The sequence below is a fragment of the Octopus sinensis genome, linkage group LG3 (assembly GCF_006345805.1).
Source record: "Octopus sinensis linkage group LG3, ASM634580v1, whole genome shotgun sequence".
In the NCBI taxonomy this organism is placed as follows: Eukaryota; Metazoa; Mollusca; class Cephalopoda; order Octopoda; family Octopodidae; genus Octopus; species Octopus sinensis.
Window position 1 is genome coordinate 138,219,451 of NC_042999.1, and position 12,340 is coordinate 138,231,790.

Genomic DNA, 12,340 nt, shown 5'->3' on the forward strand with positions numbered 1-12,340 from the left:
CTGAAAAACATTCGTCCTCAGCCGCTTGGACTACTGCTCCCAACTATGGTCACCACACAATATAAAACTAACAGCAGAACTCGAAGCAATTCAAAGAAGCTACACAAAGAAGATCGTCTCAATGCAAAATATCAGCTACTGGGAAAGACTGAAAGTATTAAACCTCTTCTCCCTAGAGCGGAGGCGGGAGAGATATGCGGTGATATACATCTGGAAAATCCTGGAGGGTCTTGTCCCAACCTTTGGCATTCAAAGCTACCCCAACCGCAGAACGGGGCGCCACTGCATGGTGCCAAAGATTCCAACATCACCATCAAAATACAGGTCCAGATACTGCAACAGCTTGGGTTTCAGAGGAGCACAGTTCTTCAACATCTCCCTAAATGCCTGAGAGACTTACATGGTGTGGATGTGGGTTTCTTTAAAACTAAACTGGATCTCTTCTTGTCGGGGGTCCCAGATGAACCTACCTCACGACAGGAGACACAGATGCGAGCAGCAGCATCGAACTCCCTTGTTGATCAAGTGCCACGTATCAGAGGTGGATTCACATATTAGTGTAGCTCATTCAGCGATGGTGCCCCAGCATGGCCGCAGTCTTCGGGCTAAAACATTTTTAAGGATTTAAGGATTTATATCATATATGTATATATATATATATATATATATATATAAACAAATTCAAAATGCGATAAAATAAAATTAATTATTATCGCTGGTGTTTCTAGCACTGGCCATATATTATTCATATATAGTACATAAAGGCGAAGTATGTACTAGACACAGAAGCTTGATAAATTTAGTGAAATGAAGATAAAAACTTTTACTAACTCTGTTCTTCTTAGACTGCAGTTTCGCCTTTTTCATCAATAAAAATAATATTTATTTACTCAGGTAGGCTCTTCAGTAAGATTCCTGTTATTATGAAGCGCAACTCGATAGACACATGTGCGTCTACTAATTTGCTCTTTCTAACTAATCAGATCACTGCGCGACGCAGAACGAACCCGACAAACTAGGGATTTCTGGTATTAGTCTAACGCTCAAAATTTATCGAGAAATATGTAAACAAATTCAAAATGCGATAAAATAAAATTAATTATTATCGCTGGTGTTTCTAGCACTGGCCATATATTATTCATATATAAGTACATTAAAGGCGAAGTATGTACTAGAAACACAGAAGCTTGATAAATTTAGTGAAATGAAGATAAAAACTTTTACTAACTCTGTTCTTCTTAGATATATATATATATATGTACTTATATATATATATAATATATATATATATATACATATACATATACGCACACACGTATATGTATATATGTATATGCAAGAAATAATTTTTGTCTCTTTTTATGGAAGTAAAAGGGTTTATAAGACTGCAAAAAAGAAGCGCTCAAATGTAATTGAGACGAAGATAAAGAAACATTGGTCATAGAACAAACATCAAGTTCGAGTCAACGACTTATATAATACCATACCTCCAAACATTTGATCATATACAAATATTATGATGGTTCTTAAGCATACGTATATAAAATACACAGAAGGTAAATATATATATGCGAATAAAAATACAGATATATAGAACGGCCTATCAAAAGAGTATATAAATTTCTTTACATCAAAAGAGTATATACAATCGACTAAAATTCTAGAGCGTGTCATGCTACTAAAAATTAACATAAAATAAACTAAATAAAATAAAATAAAATATCAATCGACTATTTTATTTTATTTAGGCTTATTTTATTTAAATTTTTAGTAGCATGACACGCTCTAGAATTTTCAGTCGATTGTATATACTCTTTTGATAGGCCGTTCTATATATTTGTATTTTTATTCGCATATATACTTTCATCTTCTGTGTTTTTTTTTATATATGTATACATTATATGTTTAAGAACCATGGTAATATTTATATATGATCAAATGTTTGGAGGTGTGGTGTTATATATAAAGTAGTTGACTCAAATTTGATGTTTGTTCTATGATCAATGTTTTTTTATATATGTATATATACATACACATATATATATCTATATATATATATATACACATATATATACACACACACACCACACACACATATATATATATATATTATATATATATATATATATATATATATATATATTATATGTATATATATACATACACACACATATATATTTATCTGTACACTCATGCATATATATATATATATATATATGTTGTAGTTTGCTTGAAGCATTTTAAAGTATGTGAAACAATGAGCGTGCTAAATAATGTTAATGCAATACAGAAAAATCGTTAAACGTAAGTAATCAACAATAACAAAGATATTGAATAGCAGATTATAACTATTTAATGAGCCCTAATAATTCTAGTTAAAACTCCTTTCCAAAGGCTTAGAAGGGTGAGTGATCTAAAATTACGTGTCCATGTTTTCCGTGTGCTAAATTCTTCAGAACTAAAACTAAAAGTTGTAGAAAACAGAGGCTGTGAATTGTGTTCTACGAGTAGTGTCAGTGTGGGGTGATATGCTTGCAAGGTGTAACTTGGTGAAGCAGTATCTAAGTGGAAATTAAATTACAAAAATAAGTCAGACAATGTATCACCAAAATTGACATTTAATGTGAATAGTAATGTGAATAGAATTTACAACGGAATTGAAAACGTATTCAAGAAATAATTAATTTAACAAAGATTTCTACTGAGCAAGATAACTCTAGAGAATTTTAAATGATGAATTCCATCGCTAATATCACTTGATTCACAAAACTCTTTTCTCGCCTTACAACGTCTGCCACAGATTTATGTTTCTAACTCCCGGCAACAATCCGTTTTTGCAAGCAAACTTAATATTTATGGTTCAATTTTGATTTGAATCATTTTCTTTTTCAGGGGTTAGAATGAAAGAGAAATCAGGCCCTATGGATATATATATATATATATATATATATATATATATATGTATATAGTGAGGATTTACAAAACAAACAAAAAAAAGAAAAAACAACGAAGACGGGTGTGTAAACAACAAACAGATGTATTTATTTACGCTCGGGAAGTGAGAAAGTCTTTTACGTTTCGAGCCTACGCTCTTCGACAAAAAAAGAACACAGAAATAAGCAGGGAGTTTAAGGCAGTGAGCCGGAAGAAACGTTAGCACGCTGGGTGAAATGCTTAGCGGTATTTCGTCTACCGTTACGTTCTGAGTTCAAATTTCGCCGAGGTCGACTTTGCCTTTCATCCTTTCGGGGTCGATAAATTAAGTACCAGTTACGCACTGGGGTCGATATAATCGACTTAATCCGTTTGTCTGTCCTTGTTTGTCCTCTCTGTGTTTAGCCCCTTGTGGGTAGTAAAGAAATGCGAAATAGATATTTCGTCTGTCGTTACGTTCTGAGTTCAAATTCCGCCGAGGTCGACTTTGCCTTTCATCCTTTCGGGGTCGATAAATTAAGTACCAGTTACGCACCGGGGTCGATGTAATCGACTTAATCCCTTTGTCTGTCCTCGTTTGTCCCCTCTATGTTTAGTCCCTTGTGGGCAATAAAGAAATAAGAAATAAACAGGGAGAGAATATATAAAATATAAAAGGTTTAGTGGCTAGCGATCTATCATGACGAATGATTTTGAAGACTGCGGAACAAATGATAATCAGATGGGGAAATGTCCGGCGAATATTGTGGGTGGGGCATCGTTTCCCATTCAAACTGCTCCAGCTTTTGGAATATCATTTTTGTTGTATGTGGCCGAGCATTATCCTTATGAAAGAATGCCTTTCATCTTAACACCAAAGATGGTCGTTTTTCTTCTAGTGCTGACTAAAGCCACTCAAGCTGCTCGCAGTAGATCTCCTTTGTTATCGTTTGATTTGGGTTTGAAAGTTCAAAGTGGACTAAACTTTTCATATCCCACCAAACACTTATATGGGTGAAAACCTTCTTTAGCCTGAGGTGCCGGTGTTTCTCCTTTACCTGCCCACTCTCTTCGGCGCTTGACATTTTTATAGAAAACCCATTTCCCGTCACCATTTCTCGTCCCAAAACGGGTAATTCGTGAGACGTGACAGCAAAGAAGAGCACACATTCACTCTCTGCGCACGATTAGACACGGAAAGTTTATGAGGAAACCCATTGACCCAATTTGCTAACCTTTCCGATGGCACGCAGGTGTCGATGACTGGTTGAATGACCAAATCCAAGCTTCTCTACTAGTTCTTCAACACTTACATGGGATTTTGTTCAACCAGGGTTTGCAGGACGTCCTCGTCGAGCTCTACCAGGGCGACGCTCGTCTTCTAGGCTGAAGATTCCGGCTCGGAATTTCTGGAACCACAGTTGACACTGGATTACGCTTATTCTCTCATCCCCATATACAGCATTGATATTCCTCGCACTTTCCGTTGCGTCGTTGCTTTTATTGAACTCATAAAGCAAAATATGCCGAATATGCTCCTTTGTCACTTCCATTATAGCTTTGAAAAAATAACTGTTAAAGTCAAATTGCACTCTAAAACTTGCACCACGAATAAGTACAAGGTAAAATTACTACGTGCTTTTATAGCAAGTTGATGCAGGTAGTTTATCCCTTCCTCAACTGACTTTTAGTTCATGCAATTGAAAAAACCGCATTACTTATAGGATGACCCAATATATAATTGATGGGGGAAACGGAAAATGGATTTGGTTCAAATCTTTATTCAATGTGACGATCGTTTTGATCCATCCTGTAGCTGTCCCTCATGGTAGGTTATTGTGCATCTGGTTGTGTTGCTTCAATCAGTGTCACCTCAGATGTTTGGTATAAAAGATATCCTACTGCATAAACTGACTTCCTCCAAGCATGTTATACTCACTCGTACGTATGGGCACACTAACAGAAAGTAGAATAATTCTGAGGTTATAACCTGCAAATGGGTCTGGCTACATATAGCACACACGCACACACACAACACACACACACACACCACACATACACACACACAGAGAAGCACACAGAGACACAGACACACACATATGGATATCTATCTATCTATATGTATATCTATATATACATACATACATGCATATATATATATACATACATACATACATACATACATACATACATACATACATACATATATATATATATATATATATATATATATATATATATTAATATATATATATTTCTTCTTAAGAAAATACTCATTCCAAATAAGTAAAACATAATATCATGAATAGCGATAGCGAAACCGGTCGATATATTAAAAATTATATTAAAACTATGTAAGTGTACGTATTTTCCTTTTAATTTCTTATATAAATGCAACTCACACGTGGGGATAATCGAAATTCCTCCTTTCTCTTACTACAATATATATATATATATATATAATATAATATATATATATATATATATATTATATATGTGGTGTGGTGGGTGTGAGTGTGTGTGTGTGTGGTGTGTGTGTGTGTGTGTGTTATTTTCGTCTGTGTTTATGATTACACCAGTGTATATACCGTTATTGCTTATGTTGTGTCATTTTTATGTCTCGGTAATTGGCGGTTCGATATATAGTAATCGATAAAACAAGTACCATTGTGAAATAAGTACAACCACAACGTGTTCAAATAAAAATAAATCCTCATGAAGGCAGTGTTCTTGCATAACAGCAGTCCACTGTCTGGAGGCAATAAAAGCGTGTACGTATGTGTATGTGAACATTGCGAGAACACACATGACGGCGAATACGCAAACAATCCAAGTGAGTGAGTGATATGCGAAATATTTGGTTGTTATTCCCTGTAGACCGGGCGACTAAATTGATAGGTTCTTTAAGAGCTTTGTTCGTATTTCTGCAATTCTACAAGATATCTTAACTTTGTTGGCTAGCTGAAGGTCTGTATGAGATTTGTTGTACTTCTCGGACAGATAGAATAAACATCCTTTCACTCTATCAACGTAAGCTGCTGTTTCAACAATGATTCCACATATTGATATGTTGTCAATTCCGTTTGTCTCCTTCATGTTCCGACAATGATGAAGCATTTCTTTTGTTCCAGTTCTTCTTTTTTCTCTTTCTGAACAAAATGTCTTATTGAATGAATGCAAAGTGTCTTAAGTATTCTGTGACGAAGTGTTAATCAAAATGATGTCGAGAGGAATTACATTGGACTCAGAAAAATACGCAGAGGAAAGTGCATGGTACCTTACTCGTGCACACACACACACACCACACACACACACACACACACACACACACACACACACACACACACACACGCACGCACACACACACACACACACACACGCACACACACTGATCAAACATCGTTGTTTAGAGACATACCTGCTGTGCAGCGTACTTCGCACTCAGATACAGATACACAGGAGCTGGCAGAAACCTTAGCACGCCGGGCGAAATGCTTAGCGGTATTTCGTCTGCCGCTACGTTCTGAGTTCAAATTTTGCCGAGGTCGACTTTGCCTTCCATCCTTTCGGGATCGATTAAATAAGTACTAGTTGCGCACTGGGGTCGATATAATCGACTTAATCCCTTTGTCTGTCCTTGTTTGTCCCCTCTATGTTTAGCCCCTTGTGGGCAATAAAGAAATAAGATATACAGAGATATAGATATAGAGACATGATCACATGCATTCACTTAGACATACATTCGTGCATACAACTGGGGAAGCTTCTTCGTGGTTACTCGGCTAACAGTTAGGTAGTGCCGTCTGAAAACAGTAAAGTCGCATAGGATACTGTGGTATATATATATATATATATATATATATATACGTTTTTGTCACAACTGTAAAGCTTTTCGATCGCAATTAGGTCAAGCAAAGGTGACCTCGAGATAAACAACATCAAACCCCCAAATAATTATACACATCCACATGCACATACACACACGTACACATACACACTCTCTCTCACAGAGACACATGCACGCACATACAGTCGGAATGTTTTAGGCATAAAACTTTTGATATGCATGCGTATGCGTGGCTGTGCTTCGGTATGTTTATGTGTCTATTGGGTGCTCGTACATGGTTTTATTAAGGGCCACCTTTCCCCTTTCACCTTTAACTCTCTGACTTGATGGCTCTTTCTCTCTACTCTTCTGTGTACACGCATACACAAATACATGCGTGCACACACACACACACACGTACAATCATGTACACACACACACACATATATACAAATGTTTATGTATGAGTATGTGTACACATTATTCCTTCTTGGTAAAATTTGGTACAATGAGATTGACAGGGAATTTCTCGAATAACCAGTCTAATGAACAATCACAGAGTAATTCTTATAACAACATTCCATTCCAAAATAATTAGTCTCACATCTGTATTTGAATTTCACATAAAAATAAAAACGAAAACAAAGAATATACCATCCAATAATGGGCACAGCGACTCCAATTAAAACAATGACAAATGCATAAAATTATTGTGATTAGTAATATGGCTCTAATTACAAAGTATGTAATGGCTACATATATGCGTACGACCTAAACGCATCACTATATAAGTGTCTGCCTGTGTCTGTATGTGTAAGTATAAGAATATATACGAATATATATCATTTTTTCTTTTAGTTTTTATCTTTCACTTCTTTCAGACATTACGGTATGGCCATGCTGCAGCATCGCCTTGAAGAATTTTTTCCAGAACGCATCGACCTCAGGATTTTTTTTTAAGCCTGGTACTTATCCTGTAGATCAGTTTGGCCGAACCGCTAAGTCACGGAAACGTAAAAAAATATCATCGTTTGTCAAGTGGTACAGGGGGACAAACACAAAGACACACACACCACACACACACACACACACACACACACACACACACACACACACACACACACACACACACACATACACGCACACACACATATTTATATATGACGGGCTTCTTTCAGTTTCTGTCTACCAAATTCACTCACAAGGCTTTGGTCGGCCCGAGGCTATAGTTGAAGACACTTGCTCTAGATGCAGTGGTGCTGAATCTGGAACCATGTGGTTGGTAAGCAAACTTCTTACCAAACAGCCACGACTGCGCCTTTATATGGGAAAGTGTCTTCTACTATAACTTCGAGCCGATTGTGAGTGGATTTGGTAGACGGAAACTGAAAGAAGCCCGTCGTATATGGGTATGTATGTGTGTGTGTGTGGTGTGTGTGCGTGTGTACGTGTGTTTATGTCTGTCTCCCAGTACCGCTTGACAACCGGTGTTAGTATGTTTACGTCACCGTAACTTATCGGTTCGGCAAAAGAAACCTACAGAAGAAAATAAAATTACTGGAATCGATTCATTCGAGTAGAATTCTTCAAGGCAGTGCCCCCGCATGACGGCAGTCTATTGACTGGAACAAGTAAAAAATAAAAAGATAAAAGATATGCATATATATTTATGTAAATATATGCGTTCGGACACACACGCACACACACACACACATACACGCACACACATACATAATACATACTTACATACATACATACATAGAGATGTAGATTACGTCATACAGATTGTCATATTTCGATAGAAGATATAACAAGTGATTACCAGATGCGCAAAAATATCATCCTTGTGCCACCTCCCCATGCGGCACAACTCCGTCGCAAAAGCAATATGCAATGCCATCCGGAGGAAAAACTGTCATGGTGTAAATATAGAGAATCTCCCTGTCATTGAGTCCATACAGAAACGACAATACAAGGAATACTCGTGGAACATTCCTGTCAAAACAACTGTCAAGTGTAAACATAACAGGCGGGATAATGTAGTTTGGGGAAGACAAGAAAAAGCGTGTATCATCATAGAGGTCAGCTGTTTTGCTATGTGACTATCTCTTTGAAAATTAAAGAGAAAGAGGATAACTATAAACACCGGCTTCGAAGCTTTCAGCTTCTATATTCAGATTATAAATTCACATTTATACCAATAATTTGTGCACTTGGTTTTGTGAGCAAATGCCTGAGTGACAATAGGCGTAAGAAAAATAAACCAGTCAACTACCCAGCGCAATACAAATGCTATTTGTAAGTGGAACAGTAAAAATATGCAAGACTTTCCTCAGGTTTAAAATGTGATGTTTTTGCGATGGAACTTTGTATCTTTATTAGAAGCTAGCTCTATCTTCAGAGAAATAGAATAGAACATACATACATACGTGCATACATACATACATACATACATACATACCTACACATACATACATCATACATATATTATATATAATATATATATATATATATATATATATATAATATATATATATATATATATATTATATATATATATATATATATATATATATCTCGAACTTTGTGTGTGTATGAAATAAAAGAAGTTGAAAATTCCCTGAGAATAATAAGAAGATTTATTTATATAAATATTACTACACTAAGCCAACATTTGTTGGATTTTTCGGAAATGTAGGATTTGAAGAACGTGGATTCATCGTGCACATTGTGGATACCTGGATAATCCTGGTAACATGGACACATTTACAAGATTGTAAGTAAGAATAATAATTCACTATAACACTAAAAAGTCACCACAAAAAATAACAACTGCTCATATAGTTACTTGACACAGATACTGGCCTAAAACAAAAATTTCAGGAGCTACTGTCGCCGTGCATAGCTATTGTTCTGACTATCATATAACCTATTCATTGGAGTAAATCGTATATATGAAAAAAAACAAACCTTATAGGTTATAATTATTATTAAAATTATAAATAAAGTCGGGTTTTGACTGCTATTTCAAGCATGGTGGTATCTCTTAGATACCCTTATTTATAATTTTAATATATAATATATAAATTATAAATAAGAGCTCATTTTCATAGCATCTTTTCGCTGGCCGGATAACTGAAGAGATGGCGGCGTGGGTTTCCGCCCCGATATCAGAAACTCGGAGTTTTATCATGGCTACCGAATAATTGTCACATATTATATTTACACACCACACACACACACACACACACACACAATACACACACACACACACATATGTGTGTGATATTCCTAAATTTAAATAAGCTAATATAAATTCTACACTTGTATACCGTGTATTGAGTACTAAATTGGAAAAGTGTACTTTTCAATAAAATAATAGTACTAGTGATTTCGTAATCACAAGTACTATCCTTATTCTAGACCTATTGGCGATTCCTGTTTTACTTTAGCACTAGTTTTATTTTGCTATTATTTATACACCCTAGTATCCCTGTAAAAAGAGATGACCCACCACTTATTTTTCTAGATTATTTGCTAGTTTACTCTTTTGCCCATCGACTTCAAGCTTCACACTGCAAAATGGTATGATTCAAATTTATTGAGACTTCTTGCCTCAATTCGAGGCCCTGTTCTTTCCTCTTCCCTCTTCCTTTCTTTTATTTTATCTATTTGTATTCACTCTGCTGAAGCACCATGTACTAGATTGAATGTGCTAGAAAGATAATGAATATTATTTTCGGAATTTTCTTTATAGGCACCGACTGACATTGGTAGCCGAAACGGCCGTAAGCATTGTTAAGTTTTGTGTTAAAAAATAATTAACCGATGTTGGTCAATTTTTTTGTTTTCTCCATTTTCTGCTTATTTTAATTTTGATTCCTGATAAACTCTTGTTTATTCTGTTATTGCCTGTACGCTATGAGCGTAGTATGCTTGCATACCCATGCCCAGGGTTAACATAGGTAATTGATACCGGTAGTAAGAACGGATATTCTTATCCCTTAGACAGTTATTTCAACCTCACACTCTGCTTACTCAAATGTGTGTGTGTATATATATATATATATATATATATATATATATATAGATATATATATAGTATATATGTATATATGTGTATATTATATATAATATATATATATGTTATATACTATATATATACGTATATATATATATATAAATATATCATATGTATATATACACAAACTTATATATGCATATATATGCAAGTGTGTACGTACGTTTTTATACAGAGATGCTAAGTACAAAGATAAATAAATATATGTAAATCAAGCATATATATGTATATGAGTGTGTATGAATGAGACACAGGGGAAAAGATAAAGAAAGATATAAAAGAAAGCTGTAGATACGAAAACTGAAAAGAAGGAAGAGCAATGGAGAGAGAAAATGACAGAAAGAGGGTAAAAGAGAAAGAGAGAGAGAGAGAAAGTGGTGAGGTTATACATGTTGGTAATTAACGAGAAAAGAAAGATTAGACGGACAAATCTCTTAATAAGACAATTAATATGAATTAATTGGCACAAACATTTCCTCCTCTCCTAATGAAGCTTACATGCATACATGCATACACGCATACATACATACATACATACATACATACATACATACATACATACATACATACATACATACATACATACATACACATATATGCATATATATATATATATATATCTTTTATCTCTTATCCCTATTTTCAGTCGTGAGATTACGGCCATGCTGGGGCACCACATCGAAGAATTTTTAGTCGGATAAATCGATCCAAGCACTTTTTTTATCGGTTTATTTTGCCGAACCGTTAGATTACAGGAACGTAAACATATCAACAGCGATTGTCAACAAATTATTCTGTCTAAATTTGTTAGTTTGCATAAAAGGAAAAAAAGAAAACACAATATCCCATCCAAAAATAAATTTTTAAATATCAAAAAAAAAAATATATCAATGAGATTGTGCTGAGAGATAACAATTTACTCAAAGCAGCCGCGCTCAGTTTCCACTCCGGCCTCAAGACGGCTCCGGAACCTAGTGCATGCATTCCCCACTCTGTCTCTGGGCAGATCTTCGATAACCTCTTTGATCTTGGTCACCGGTTGGTCTTAATATTGCAGGAAGAGCGGTTGGTGTCTTTCTCAACCGCATCCCACACATTGTAATATATAGCATTAAAATCGAGGGACTTGCAGGCCAGAAATGGGGATTGGTGAAATCGTATTAATTCTCCGACAATCACTTCTGGCTTTTTGGGGCGTTTGGTAAGGAGCCGAATGCTGCTGCCACACACATGACTTTCCAACAACAACCATTTCCAGCCAGGGATTGACCATAATCTTCAGCAGCTTTACATAACCGTCAAAATTGAACCCAAAGCTCTAATCAAAGAAATAGGCTGACATGATGCCACCTTCACTGGAGGCACACCCAAAAACCATCACAATCCTGTTGGTCACAGCTTCGTAGTCTCTATTACAGCTGTCTTACAGTTTTACAGTGTCCACAGAGCATTGAGCAGTAGTCATGATGTCGGCATTTTGAAGGTGTTGACATCTTGAGTTTCTGGGTTTCACAAAACCA

The 12,340-nt window shown here is 35.6% G+C and overlaps 1 long non-coding RNA gene across 1 annotated transcript in view; it reads left to right on the top strand.

Moving 5' to 3' along the window:
• LOC118762817 overlaps window positions 1-6,353 on the top strand; it is a 13,538-nt gene extending 7,185 nt beyond the window's left edge. The window contains exon 3 of the long non-coding RNA XR_004998566.1: window positions 6,343-6,353. This is a non-coding gene — a long non-coding RNA (uncharacterized LOC118762817). The remainder of the gene's footprint in view (window positions 1-6,342) is intronic.
• The last annotated feature ends 5,987 nt before the right edge of the window (window positions 6,354-12,340 follow it).